This window comes from Cryptomeria japonica, chromosome 3 (assembly GCF_030272615.1).
Source record: "Cryptomeria japonica chromosome 3, Sugi_1.0, whole genome shotgun sequence".
In the NCBI taxonomy this organism is placed as follows: domain Eukaryota; kingdom Viridiplantae; phylum Streptophyta; class Pinopsida; order Cupressales; family Cupressaceae; genus Cryptomeria; species Cryptomeria japonica.
The window spans coordinates 50,109,677-50,124,001 of record NC_081407.1 but is presented as its reverse complement, the minus strand read 5'-3'; the positions used below and the strand labels follow the sequence as shown (position 1 = coordinate 50,124,001).

Here is a 14,325-nt window from a genome sequence, read left to right as displayed (position 1 = left end):
TGAAAATTGATTCACTCCCCCTCTCAGTTTTCCTGCATTGTTGTTGCCAACAAAAATAGTAGATGGAGGCTCTTGGATCATAAGCATGTCTCTTATTGGACCTTTTTAACTGATCTTCACAAGATCATCGAAATTAATATGTCCCAACTTTCTGTACCAAAGGCAACTCTCTTCCATCTTTATGGAAAGACAATTTTGTCCATTTAATTCACTTAGATGATGCACATCATTATCATTTTTGCTTCCTTTCGCAACTAGTTCATCGGTATCAATTTTATGATTTGACAATCTTTTCTATTGAATGACAGATTGTAGCCTTTATCACACATTTGTTTTACACTCAGAAGGTTTTATTTCGGACCTTCTACATAATCATATGTTTTTTTCTTTCCACCATCAAGACTCAGAGCACCCTTACCAGTAACCTTAGCAACATAGTTGTTACTAAGAGTCGCAACTCCTCCATCAAACTTTTTGAAGTTCATCAATGTTTTTTTGTCTTATATCATGTGACTTGAACATCCATTGTGAATGATCCATAAGTTTTCTCCTTCTAAGCATGTAGTTTAGTTTGAGCCACTATAGATTTTTCTGATTTTTCCCTTTCTGGTTTCCTCTTCCAAACCTTTCGAGTTTAACTGCTTTGACTTACTGGCTTATTTCCCTTTACATTTGGATTAGGATGACTCTTAAAATTACTTCTACAGTTTCATGCAATATGCCTAAAATTGTTGCGCTTGTTGCAAATAATATTTGAATCAAAGAATGGTACAAAAATATTTTTCCTAACAAAGTTATTTCTTCTTGCTGGAACCTTTCTACAATTCATAGCTATATAAAAAAATTGATTGCAGTTAAAATAATAACCAGAAAAAGGATAGTTGAATCTGATCTTGTATTCTTGTCCTCTTGAGGCTTGTGGTCTAGATCTCCTACTTTGTCTTTGCTGGAACCTTTCTACAATTCATAGCTATATGACAAAATTGATTGCAATTAAAATAATAACCAGAAAAAGGATAGTTGAATCTGATCATGTATGCTTGTCCTCTTAAGGCTTGTGGTCTAGGTCTCCTACTTTGTCTCTGCACTTGAGTGAAAGGATCATCCACCCTTTTTTTCTTTATTTGTCACAATTTGTTCTGATTTTGAACTTTCATATCAATTTTGTTTCGGATTCTCAGTAATTGATTTCATGTGCTACTTTGTCATCTTATCCTCTTCTGTCTTAGTGAATCCAATGCTGGTTTTGATATGTGGTGATCTTTCACTTTCTATGGTTTGATTTAAGATCTCAGTAGTTTTCCAAACTTCAATGTTAGTTGATTATTTACTTTTTCTAGATTCTTTCTCAACGTCATAATTTCTGCCTCAAGTCTTTCACAGTCTTTATCTCTTATCAACAACCTATTTTTGATAACCTCTTTAATCCTCTTTTCTTCGTGCAATTGTATCTTCAAGTCAATGACCATCTCCTCTGCCTTCCCAAGGTTTTGAGATAACTTGCCTTGAGCTTTCACTTCTTCAACAATCCTCTTCTTTAGTCTTTTAATCTGTTTTCTTGAACAATACAATTCTTCCACAAGGTCTACTTCATCATCTTTATTTCCAAACTTCATTCCTCCTACATCATCTTCAGTAGTCATTGTTGCCATGAATAGATCCCTTTTGCCCTCGTTCTTAGAAGTATGTTGCTCATCATCAACAAATGAATAACTTTTCTGATTCTCTTAAGAATACTTCCTTTTTGGAAATGACGTATTCCAATTCTTTAAGATCATCATTGTTAGAATCTTTATATGGACATATAGCCATTAAATGTACTACTTGTCCAAAAGTAAAACATTTGATAGGAAACTCAACTTTATAACTTGTGGAATCTCTCTACAACTCTCTGACAAAATTTGCTTCCTCGGAAAGTGACTCATTATCTGAATCTAGATCTTCTTGCCTCTTGGACACTCTGAATGCAACTCATTATCTGAATCTAGATCTTCTTGCCTGTTGTACACTCTGAGTGCAACCTCTTTTGTTGGACACTCTGAATGCAACCTCTTTTGTTGAGAATTTATCAGTATCAATCGTCCTCTTATAATTACGATATTTTATGTAACACATCTATAGTTAATGTATTCAAATCTTTTTCTTATTCAATTGCAGAAAATTCTGCATCAAAACTTTGGGGAGAGATCCGAGTACATTTTTTACTGTCACTATATCTTTTAGTTCTTCATCAAGTCCTCTAGTAGAGTTGACAACCTCATCAATCAGGAGTAGGGATGTAGTAATGTTTTCCTTTTCCTTCATTTCAAAACTTTCAGATTAAGCTCGGTAGGTCTCAAGATTTGCTTGTTTGACCTTCTCATATCCTTCATAAATGTTGTGCAGCTTAACCCAAATTTCCTTTGTTATCTTGCAATGCATAATTTTCACAAACTTAGAGTAGATAAACCACATAGAATATCATTTCTTGTCTTGGAATTATTCTCACAAGCCTTCTTTCTAATTTGATCTCTTGGTGGACTGTCAGGGAATTTGTAGCGATCCATAATTGATTGCCAAACATCTAACCATAGGTCCATCAAATATGCTTCCATCTTTATACTCCAAAATGCATAATTGGATCCAGTGTACCTTCTTAGATCTACCTCATCCAATTAAGATTCTTCTAAGGAACTTGTCTCTAATACCCAACTGAAGAGCACACTGATATACTGGGAGGGAGATGAATGAGTATTGCCAATATCAATATGATTAACATTAATCATTATTAGTGATTTCTCTAAGCATGAACCCCAATTCATCAAAATAGTATTTATAAATTTTTCTTTAGTGATAAATAAGCTTATGAGCGCACACAAATACATCTACACAATATAACACCAGATTTACATAGAGACTCAAAAGCGAAAAAACATGGTGAAAATAGTTGCTTGGATCTACCACCTAGATCCAACCTCACAAAATAATAGAGAACTTACAATATCGAGTAGGCACCAACCTACCAGTGACAGTTATCCTAATTACATTTGTAGGCACAAACCTACATTCTCCTAGTCCAACATCTGAGCACCAACTTACCATGCGAGACATGAATCTCACCAATATACAAGAGATATGAATTGGAGACCTTCAAGGCTGAATATTTAGCATTTTTTTATCTGATCGACATAAAAACATTGTCACACAATGTGTATGATTTTCAAATAAAATTACACACAATGATTGAGAGGCTGTTAATAGCATCACCCACATAGTCAAATATCAATCACACCTGTTGGATATCCATATTAAAGAACTACACTAGGAATGAACCTAGATTTGCTATATATATGAATTGCAATGATAATTACATTCAAAAGTTTGCCACAAGAAGAAACGTTACATGAAACATGAAATAGGGTTGGTACAAAAGTCCACATGTTACTTTGAAAGACAGGTCACACTATGCATTACACGACATGTTCACTGGCCTCAATTTACATCAACATGCTACTTTCGGTTGGCCCACGTTACAATCCTCTTATGTATCAAACCAGAACATGAACCTAGTCGGTCAACTAACACGGTGTATAATCTGTTGCTTTTAACTCTCTCTACTGAAGCTCAGCCACTGAAACAGTAGAATATGATACATTAGATGAATACTTATTTTCCAAATAACATACCATGAATCTCAACTACAATGGAAAGCAAAACCAATATCCATTACAGTGCAATTAAATGCACATTCTATTCTTGAGCAACAAGCCTCATAACTGTACCTCAAATGTATCGAAACTACAACACAATATATATTTTATTAGGAACAACTGAAACCAGATCATAATGATAACATTAAGATATCTATCTGACATAGCATGTCATTTAAAAACTGAAAGGCTAAGTCATATGTGGAGGACTATATATTCATTAATTTTTTGACATACGAATAATGGTACATTAAAAGAAAGAAAGTAATACCAACACAAGTTTTTAATTCAATATTAACATTACCAAAATTAGAATACTCAATCAGAGAATAAGTAGATTTAAATCCTAGGAGGGTAGAGAGTTTTAGTTAGTTGGATTTGACTAAATTATAAGAAAATAAGCGAAAGAAAAATGTAACTACAAACGTAAATAAATACTATCACCAATTAATTTAAATTAGACCTAAATAATCAGGATGAGTGACCAGTATTCCACCAGTTTGTAGTATAAGATTCTAAACCAAAAGAATCTAATTATATGGAAAACTAAATGGATATTTAGAATTTATTTGCTCTTGCTAATGGCAGAAGTTAATGTAGTTCATTAAGAACGTGTAGAAGTGTATGACAATCACATTTGATTTATGTAAATTGGGTTTAGAGTGTAAATCCTATAGCTAATGTATCATTGTTGTCTACTTAATTGTAAACTAGGATTGTTTGTGATTTTGTATTAATCTTGGATGATTCTTGTAGGAAGTTAAGCTATCCGTTTTTTCTAAAAGATGCGTCTATTCAGGAAACTGCTACCCTCACAATTAAGGATCTTACAAGAGGTTGGTAAAACATGTCATGAACCCTGAGGAGAGATGTTAGTGTTGACAACAAGGTAGAAAACTGAGAGGGGGAGGGGGTGAATTAGTTTTCTCAAAATCATTTCTTAACTCAAAACATAATTTTAGATCTGATAATTAATAGTGAAAGCATAAATCAACACCACATCAATAACACACATAACACCAAGATTTTTGGCTTGGAAAACCCTGTCAAGGGAAAAATCACGGTGGGAACCTACCCACAATATGATGATGGCGTGTTAGAAGTATATGAAATATTACAATGGGAAATACACATGCATTCAGGCACACTACCTAGACACACTACCTAGAGCTCATTGCTCAAAAACAACAAAGGGCTATAACCCAGTCAAGACTCAGTGTCTTACAAACATATTTAGATTATATCCGGAAGATCATGAACTGAGAAATTAGCATCTCCTAATGCTTGGTTACAGTTCCGGTTAGGCACATATTCTACTCTTTTGCACTTCTTCACACTTCTTCGCACGACTTCACTGCTTTTGAAAGATCAAAGCATTATTCACACACACAAATACCTCTCTCACATGAGTATTACATTTATATATACATATCATCAACCTATCTTTCAAGGTCAGCTCAATACACATCACAAATTACAAAGATATAACCATAAACGCTACAATATTATATGCAGACCAAAACAATATTGGCTAAGACATAGTATGGACCTAAATCAACACCTTGAACATGAAACACCTCCAAGAATTATGCCTCGAACATCTGCAACACACTACAATCATTCGGTCGGCCAAAAACATGAAGAACACCAATGGAGCAAGGAAAATCACCGACGTGTAACAAGGAAAATCACCAATAACACGTTTACCGATCAGTCCAGACCACCAACACGAATAGCACACGATTTAGAAACATCCACAAGCTGTTAGACACAATGCACCACTGAGAGGGGGAGGGGGTGAATTAGTGGTTCTCAAACTTTTCCCTTTAGCTATCCTATGTGAGCATACCGATCAATAGAACTAATTCAATGCAAACTTACCGGTTAGTGGAGAGATCAACACAAATGAAATCACACACGGGACATCACATAACACCAATATATACGAGGAAAACCCAAGATGGGAAAAACCTCGGTGAGCAATGCTGCTGAAGACTACTGCTCCAATCCAGCCTCACAATGAAAACTCTGTTACAATATTTTGGGCACAAACCCAAGAAGCATCAACCCCTGATTTAGGGCATCAACCCAGGGAGCACCAACCCCTGATTTAAGGCACCAACCCAAGGAGCACCAAACCCTTCACCGAGCTATAACTCAGTGATCACAATGATAACTTCAATTACAAAAGTAGTTGTCCTATTACAAGTGAATCTTGCAACCATTTCATAAACCTTACTCTATCGGTGAGATACCTTCTCTACTACACCGACTCACTCTTCAGCTGCTCTCTTCTCTTGCTTAACTGCCGGTAAACTCTACCGGTACACAGCTCTCCTCTTCTTCTTATCTGCTGGATCTCTACCTTACTCTCTTATCTTCACCGGTATAACACTTTGTCGGTTCTCTGTCTACCTTCTTTGCAGCCTCCTTCACTTCTGCTCTGCCGGTATGGTCACTATCGGTTCTGCTTTGCTACCGGTTGAACACTTCAACCTGATTCTCACTTTCTCTCAATCTTTTTTGAGATACTCGTTGAGCACTTGGCTAATTTGCTTTTACATGCAGAAGTAACACACTTCGCAGTAGCAGAATATTCTTCTATACAACAGCACTTAACAATGTCTTTGGCCTGCATATTTATAGCCAGGTTTTCTTGCCAAAAGCCAATTCAAAATCATGGGCGGTTAGGGTTTTCTCATCATCCTCGAGGCAAACCAAATCCAATCAGATCTTCCCCAATCTTATCTTCCTGACAGCCAATAGTACACCTCCGCCATTATCGCACCTTCTTGATCACACCTTCTATCCTTGGCGATTTGCTTTTTCCTTATCTACTGATCTCTTGGTCAAATACCAAGATCTGTCTTGCTGTTTCCTTCAACCGCCTCGATCTTCTCAATCACTGTTAGTTGGCTGGTAGTTGTGCTCCAGACCTCGAGCCGCAAAGCTCTGCAAGGACACTGCAACACGTCACGTGAATTGTGGGATCTTCCATCAATGTCGACCAACTTTGCAACTACCTCGTCGGTGTACATTCCATCTTCATCCAAATGCAGGTTCGCCACCTTGACTCCATGTGGCATCCATGTTGACCATCTGCCAGCTTGACTCTTCATGTCGGTCCAGATAGGATCACCGACCAAACACTTCTACCGGTTCCTCTTCTCTGGCAGTTTTCTAATCCTGCCGGTATCTCTCATTCTACTAGTTCACACCTCATGTCTACACTTGTTGAACTGTCGGTGGAACACTTAAACTGGTCTTCAGACATGTCTATCCCTAGCATGCACATTCCCACAAATTGGGAGGACATCTGCATCTGCACCTTGTTCATATTACTGGTGGACTTACATACCGGTAAACCCTCTTGATCTGTTTCGACATCTTAACATGCCTTCTCAGTCAGTTTAGTGCATATCCCTGATTTCATGCAATTGATGCAGACCCGTTCTTCCTTATCTCACAAAACTATGATGCACACAATGCATGATAGGCGATAAGTTCCACTTATCAGTGGGGTGCCACCTTATCTTCTGCATCCTGCAATGTACTCATGTGACTTCCGTGTTTGAGGCACATGTGATCCGGTGTGGGCACATTCATTGTTAGTCATTGTTTTTCATGATGATTGCATCTTCATCAGGTGGGAGTCCTGTTGTCGTGCAACCTTACTGTATACCTGTGCTCTGTTCATTCTTGCTCTTCCAGTGTTGATGTGATTTAGGTAACATTTTGCCTCTTCATCACAAACAACATCCAAGCATCTTGCTCATCCGGCTTTGTACACTGGCCATGACCTTTGCAGGCAGACAACCAGTCGGTTGATCTGACTTCCCCATGTCAACACATCACTTACCAGTTGACATCCTTTCCTTACCGGTGATGCAATGTACTGGTACCAGTACAGGTACCAATCACCTTACCATTCCATCTCCACAAGTCAGGCACCAACTTGTGTACTGGGGTTATCTTTCTTACCTTACCAATGTTCTGCAACACATTGTGATATCAAAGATATCTCAACCTATACTCCTTGTTGACAGTTTTGCACATACATCTCTCTTATCGGTAGTCACCCCATACCGGTCGGCATCAGTGACAACCCAATACCAACAATCTCCCCCTTTGGCATTGATGTCAACTCAGGTCGTATCGGACATACTGCATAGTCCTTCTCCCCCTTTCACTGATCTATGGGTTCTCAGCACATGTAGTATGCAGTATACTACAAAATCTTTCTCCCCCTTTGATAACAATGGCAAAGGGCACTGTCAGGGTATCATTCCTACTTGTATTTGCCAGGTACTGACAAAATTCTTTCTCCCTCTTTGTCTTTACCGGATGTCTCTCCTCCTCTGTCGGTGAACTTGCGTCACCTCCTAATTGATCCTAAAACTCTTTAGGAATCAAATGTGATTGTACTACCAATACAACCAGCCAAGTGACAAGTAGGAATCAAATGTGATTGTACTATGAATACAACCAACCACATGACAGGTAGATACCCCTTGCAATGAAATTCTCTTGGGTATTTGTACTGTGACTTTTCAGCATCTGCAGTTTTGGGCAATTAGTGCACTTACTCTTCCAAGTTCAAACATCCTGACTTTGCATCATAGCCACTTGAACTCCCCCTGAGTCATACATCTCAGGTCCTCATCTTCGGTGGGGCCTAATACCGGGGCTCCAATTTCCTCCATATACCGATTGAGCTGTAAATATGTGATCATCTGATAATCTTTCAACTCCACTATTTCACCACAGCCTTATAACATGATCCTGGATCTACACAATGCCAGACAATGTTATCATCATGCCAAGATTCAAACCGGTTAGCCCCAAAATATGCATGCCTGCATGATCAACCACTGGGCCAACAAATGTCATTCAGGTCTTTTCCAATACTATGTGAGACATGAACTCCACATTCCATGCTACCGGGGCTAATGCAATGATTTCCAACTTCATTGTCTTACATAACTTGCAAGTACCTATAGGCATGTATATTGGTAGCATCCTCCACATACTGGTTAAAATATGATACCAATTGTTAACCTCCACTTATTGACACATGCAGTGGTGTGATCCAACATTGATCTGTAGGTGTGTAGTTAAGGCAACCTCTACACACACTTATCATATATGTTCTTCCATGTTGTCTAATTCACAGAGGGGTGAATGATAAATTCAATGTGCTACTCCTCCTAAGATCCTGCATCTCCTTTAGACCTTAGGAGATATCACCTATGCAATGAGTGCACAGTGCCGGTCCATGGTCTTCTTCCTCCATACCTGTTTGGTCTTATCCTTCTTCCCATTTTCAGGCTTGGGAGCAGGTCTTTCTTTCTTCTGCTGATGGGTCTTTTCATTTCCTGATTCTCCATTACAGCCAGAATTAGTGCTATAGCAGCACACAACATCCATCCCAACTTCATGTTTGGGGAATCTCTTGACATACCGGTTTGACCATCTTTTTCTGGTCATGTTGCTATGACTGGCAACCGAAACCGGTGGACCTCTTGCTCCTGCAGGGATATTTCTCCTTTAGTTCCATGCAGGTCTCTAATTTCCAAATGCTCTATATCCACTTTTCTGCAGAGCATAGTTGTTATACTAGCCTCCATGTGACTGTAGTTTCCTTTTCTTGCATTCAAACTTTCTATGGCCAAAAACATTGCAGTTATTACAAACAACATTTGCATAACCGGGAGAGGGGACATGCATGTATCTTCTCCTAGATACATTTTGCTCATATGCTCGATTTCTATGAGATCCTACGTTATCCTTTATAGATCTCTTTCTACATTCCCCTGCCCTATGGCCATAAGCATTACATGCAAAGCAGTAATTGGTAAAGGATGGTATATGACTTACAAATTTATTTTGCCATGCATGGGGAGATCTTACCGGTTTTGCATCTCCATTTCTTCTTCTTTGAGAATGGATCCTTGGTTGTCCATTTTGTGCAGCTCTTCCATCTGGTCTCTTCTTCTCCCACACTTGTTTTGCCCTGTGGGTGGTAGCATTTCCTTGTCCTCTGTTAGTAGGAGGTCCTCTTTGTTGTCTTCTCATTTTTCTGCTTCCTGTGAAGTTGTCTTCTCCCATCTGCCCTTTACCTTTGGGATCTGCATTGTTCCTTCTTGCAACACCGATCTTCTTTTCTGTTTGCAAGTCCTCTCCGGTTGTGTTTAGATCAACCTTCTTCCGGGGAGCATTTCTCACTGTGAAGGTTTGTCCCTTGTTCTCTCCATTTGATGAGACAAACTGAATGTCATTGTGGGGGACATTCTTGCTGGTGGAGCATTCATCGGTACCACTTCCTAACCCTTTAGTGTCCTTGGCATGCTTTTGCTTCTTTAACATCTTGTCCAAGGCATCACTGCTGCCATCAAACCGGGTTCTTACCTTGAGCTCATCCTGACACTTCTCAAGGTCATTTCGGAGAATCATCATTTCTCCAACTAGCTGCAGATATTCTTCATTCTTTACTTCTAGCCTAGATGCTAGATCTTCACACCAGCACTCCTTGGTGTTCTCTGCTTGAGGCTTCAACTCTGAGATGCATTTCTCAGATTCTTCAAGGCATTTTGCAGTCGGTTCTGCTCTATTATAGCAGCATTCTTGAATAGCTTGTATTCATTTCTCAAGATCTCCCTTTCACTTTCCTTGGAGTCCAAGACTGATTTTAAATCATCAGTCAATATTTTTGTCTCTTCTAATTGAGAGGTCAATAAGCCAACCTTTTGGTTTGACACATCAATGTAGGTTCTCAACTAACTGCAGTCCTCATGAATTGATCTTTTGTAGATTTTAAAATCATTTCTAATATTTTGAAGCTCTTCTAGAGCACTTACCAGTTCACACTCAACATCTACTTCTGTATCTTCTTCTTCTTCTTCTCCTTCACTATCAAATAGATCTTGATGGCTAGATCCATCTGTCTTGTCTCCTTCTTCCCCATCATCACTGCCAAACACATCTTGTTGGTCGGATCCATTTGACTTGTCACTTTCAGATGTGTGCACCTCAACTTTAGATCCTTGAGCCATGAGGAGATGGGTTCCTTCTTTATCAATGCGGGGACGGCTAGTGGATCTGTCTTCATCATCTGCACATGTATCTGTTGTATTGTTCTTCTCACTTCCACACATTGATCTAGTAGTGCAGTGTTCATTTCTATAGAGCTTCCTTAGTCTATCCCATCGACTCTTTGCAGATTTACATTTATCCACTTGTGAGGAGACATCACCGGTGAGCCCACTGAATATAGCCTTCATGGCTTCTGCATTGCACAGGCAACTTCTTTCTTCTTCAGATCCGATGGGAGGACTGATATTCCTAGGGAGACCATTGATAATCGACATCCATACATCAAACCCTAGAGAGGATAGGAAGATTTTCATTCTACAACTCCGGATAGCATAGTTTGAACCATCAAGCACAGGAGCAGGGATTGACACTAAACAAACCATTGTGTCCTTAAGACGGAGTCTACCCAAGCTGGAGAAAACTCGTCTAGTTGGGAACCTAGGCTCTAATACCAATTGTTAGACACAATGCACCACTGAGAGGGGGAGGGGGTGAATCCGCGGTTCTCAAACTTTTCCCTTTAGCTATCCTATGTGAGCATACTGGTTAATAGAACTAACTCAATGCAAACTTACCGGTTAGTGGAGAGATCAACACAAATGCAATCACACAAGGGACATCACATAACACCAATATATACGAGGAAAATCCAAGATGAGAAAAACCTCGGTGAGCAATGCTGTTGAAGACTACTGCTCCAATCCAACCTCACAATGAAAACTCTATTACAATGTTTTGGGCACAAACCCCAGGAACACCAACCCTTGATTTAGGGAACCAACCCAAGGAGCACCAACCCCAGGAGCACCAACCCCTTCACCGAGCTATAACTCAGTGATCACAATGATAACTTCAATTACAAAAGTAGTTGTCCTGTTACAAGTGAATCTTGCAACCATTTCATATACCTTACTTTGCCGGTGAGATACCTTCTCTGCTACACTGACTCACTCTTCTGCTGCTTAACTGTCGATAAACTCTACTGGTACACTTCTCCTCTTCTTCTTCTCTGCTGGATCTCCACCTTACTCTCTGCTCTTCACCGGTATAACACTTTGCCGGTTCTCTATCTGCCTTCTTTGTAGCCTCCTTTACTTCTGCTCTGCCAGTATGGTCACTACCGGTTTTGCTTTGCTACCGGTTGAACACTTCAACCTGATTCTCACTTGCTCTCACTCTTTTCTGAGATACTCGTTGAGCACTTGGCTGATTTGCTCTTACATGCAGAAGTAACACACTTCGTAGTAGCACAATATTCTTCTATACAACAACACTCAACAATGTCTTTGGCCTGCATATTTATAGTTAGGTTTTCCTGCCAAAAGCCAATTCAAAATCATGGGTGGTTAGGGTTTTCTCATCATCCTCGAGGCAAACCAAATCCAATCAGATCTTCCCCAATTTGATCTTCCTGACAGCCAATAGTACACCTCTACCATTATCGCACCTTCTTGATTACGTCTTCTATCCTTGGTGATGTGCTTTTTCCTTATCCACTGATCTCTTGGTCAAATACCAAGATTTGTCTTGCTGTTTCCTTCAACTGCCTCCATCTTCTCAATCACTCTTAGCTGGCTCGTAGTTGTCCTCCAGACCTCAAGCCACAAACCTCTGCAAGGACACTGCAACACGTCACTTGAATTGTGGGATCTTCCATCAATGTCGACCAACTCTGCAACTACCTCGTTGGTGTACATTCCATCTTCATCCAAATGCAGGTTCGCCATCTTGACTCCATGTGGCATCCATGTCGACCATCTGCCAGCTTGACTCTTCCTGTCGGTCCAGATAGGATCATCGACGAAACATTTCTACCAGTTCCTCTTCTCTGCGAGTTTTCTAACCCTGCCGGTATCTCTCATTCTACTGGTTCACACCTCATGTCTGCACTTGTTGAACTGTCAGTGGAACACCTAAATCGGTCTTCAGACATGTCTATCCCAAACATGCACATTTCCACAAAGTGGGAGGACACCTGCATCTGCACCTTGCTCATATTACCGGTGGACTTACATACCGGTAAACCCTCTTGATTTGTTTCGGCATCTCAACATGCCTTCTCAGTCGGTTCAATGCATATCCCTGATTTCATGCAATTGAGTCACACCCCTTCTTCCTTATCTTACAAAACTATAATGCACACAATACATAATAGTAGATAAGTTCCACTTACCGGTGGAGTGCCATCTTGTCTTCTGCATCCTGCAATGTACTCATGTGACTTCCCTGTTTGTGCAACATATCTTCATAAAGGCACATGTGATCCGGTGTGGGCACATTCACTGTTAGTCATTGCTTTTCATGCTGACTGCATTTTCATCAGGTGGGAGTCCTGCTGTCCTGCAACCTTACATTATCCCTGTGCTTTGTTCATTCTTTCTCCTCTAGTGTTGATGTGATTTAGGTAATGTTCTGCCTCTCCAGGACAAACAACATCCAACAACCATGCTCATCCTGCTTCAAGTATACTGGTCATGACCTTTGCAGGCAGACAACCACTCACTTGGTTGATCTGACTTCCCCATGTTAACACATCACTTACCAGTTGACATCCTTTCCGTAGCGATGATGCACTGTACTGGTACCGGTACAAGTACCGATCATGAATTACCACAGAAACAACTGCACTAACACCACTTACTAGAATCTTCATCATCAATGTACTGGACTTTAAGAACACTAACTGGAATGATTGTCAAAGTGAAAGATTCACTTGCGAATCTCCAAATCATGAACCATGTGAATTGAGGACACACCATATGTAACGTCCCAAACACTGCCAATCTGCAAACCAAAATATTGCAACATGGAGCTATGCGGAGCAAAATCTAGAATACTGATCAACACCGAACAATTGAAAAAGCAACCGCAATACTGGATCTCATAACTCAATCAAATTTCCATGCGAACCACTAAAACTAGAGCTGAATAAACTAGATATACTTATCTTAAAACCTTTTAATCCACAACAACTCATCTACAACACACTTGCCAAACCAACTCACTTAATCCGACTGCAACACTAGAACACACCGAGGAATATGTTGACAACAATGACAACATGTCACTCAGTCAATCCAAACACATATTTGCACATTATCCCAACGGTTAATTATGATCCAACATCTCCCCCTCCGTGTTACACGAGGGGATTCAAACCTACGACCCTTTTTTGATACTACTTGTTGGGAGTTAAGTTGGTCATTTTTCCCAAAAGATGTACTTGTTTAGGAAACCACTACCATCTCAATTTAGGATCTCAAGGGAGGTTGTTAAACCATGTCACAAACCCCAAGGGAAGATGCTAGACATTTTCCAACAATTGTCTCGTCCAACAAGATTTTATTAGTCATTGTTGCTAACCTATGAAATTTGTACTCCTTAAAGTTTTCTAGCACTAAGCTAGTGTTAATTAAAAGAAATTAGATTCCTTTGTGGTAGGATTAATTTTTTGAGGTTCGTTAAGTCTTCTTTAGATCCATTTCATTACTTTTACAAGAGTAAGTTGCAAAGTCATGCAAGATGCTTATTGTAAATTTAAAGT

At 39.5% G+C, this 14,325-nt stretch overlaps 1 protein-coding gene across 5 annotated transcripts in view; it reads left to right on the top strand.

Moving 5' to 3' along the window:
* LOC131033004 (MADS-box transcription factor 14) overlaps positions 1 to 14,325 on the top strand; it is a 224,065-nt gene that overhangs the window by 141,526 nt on the left and 68,214 nt on the right. The window lies entirely within an intron of this gene.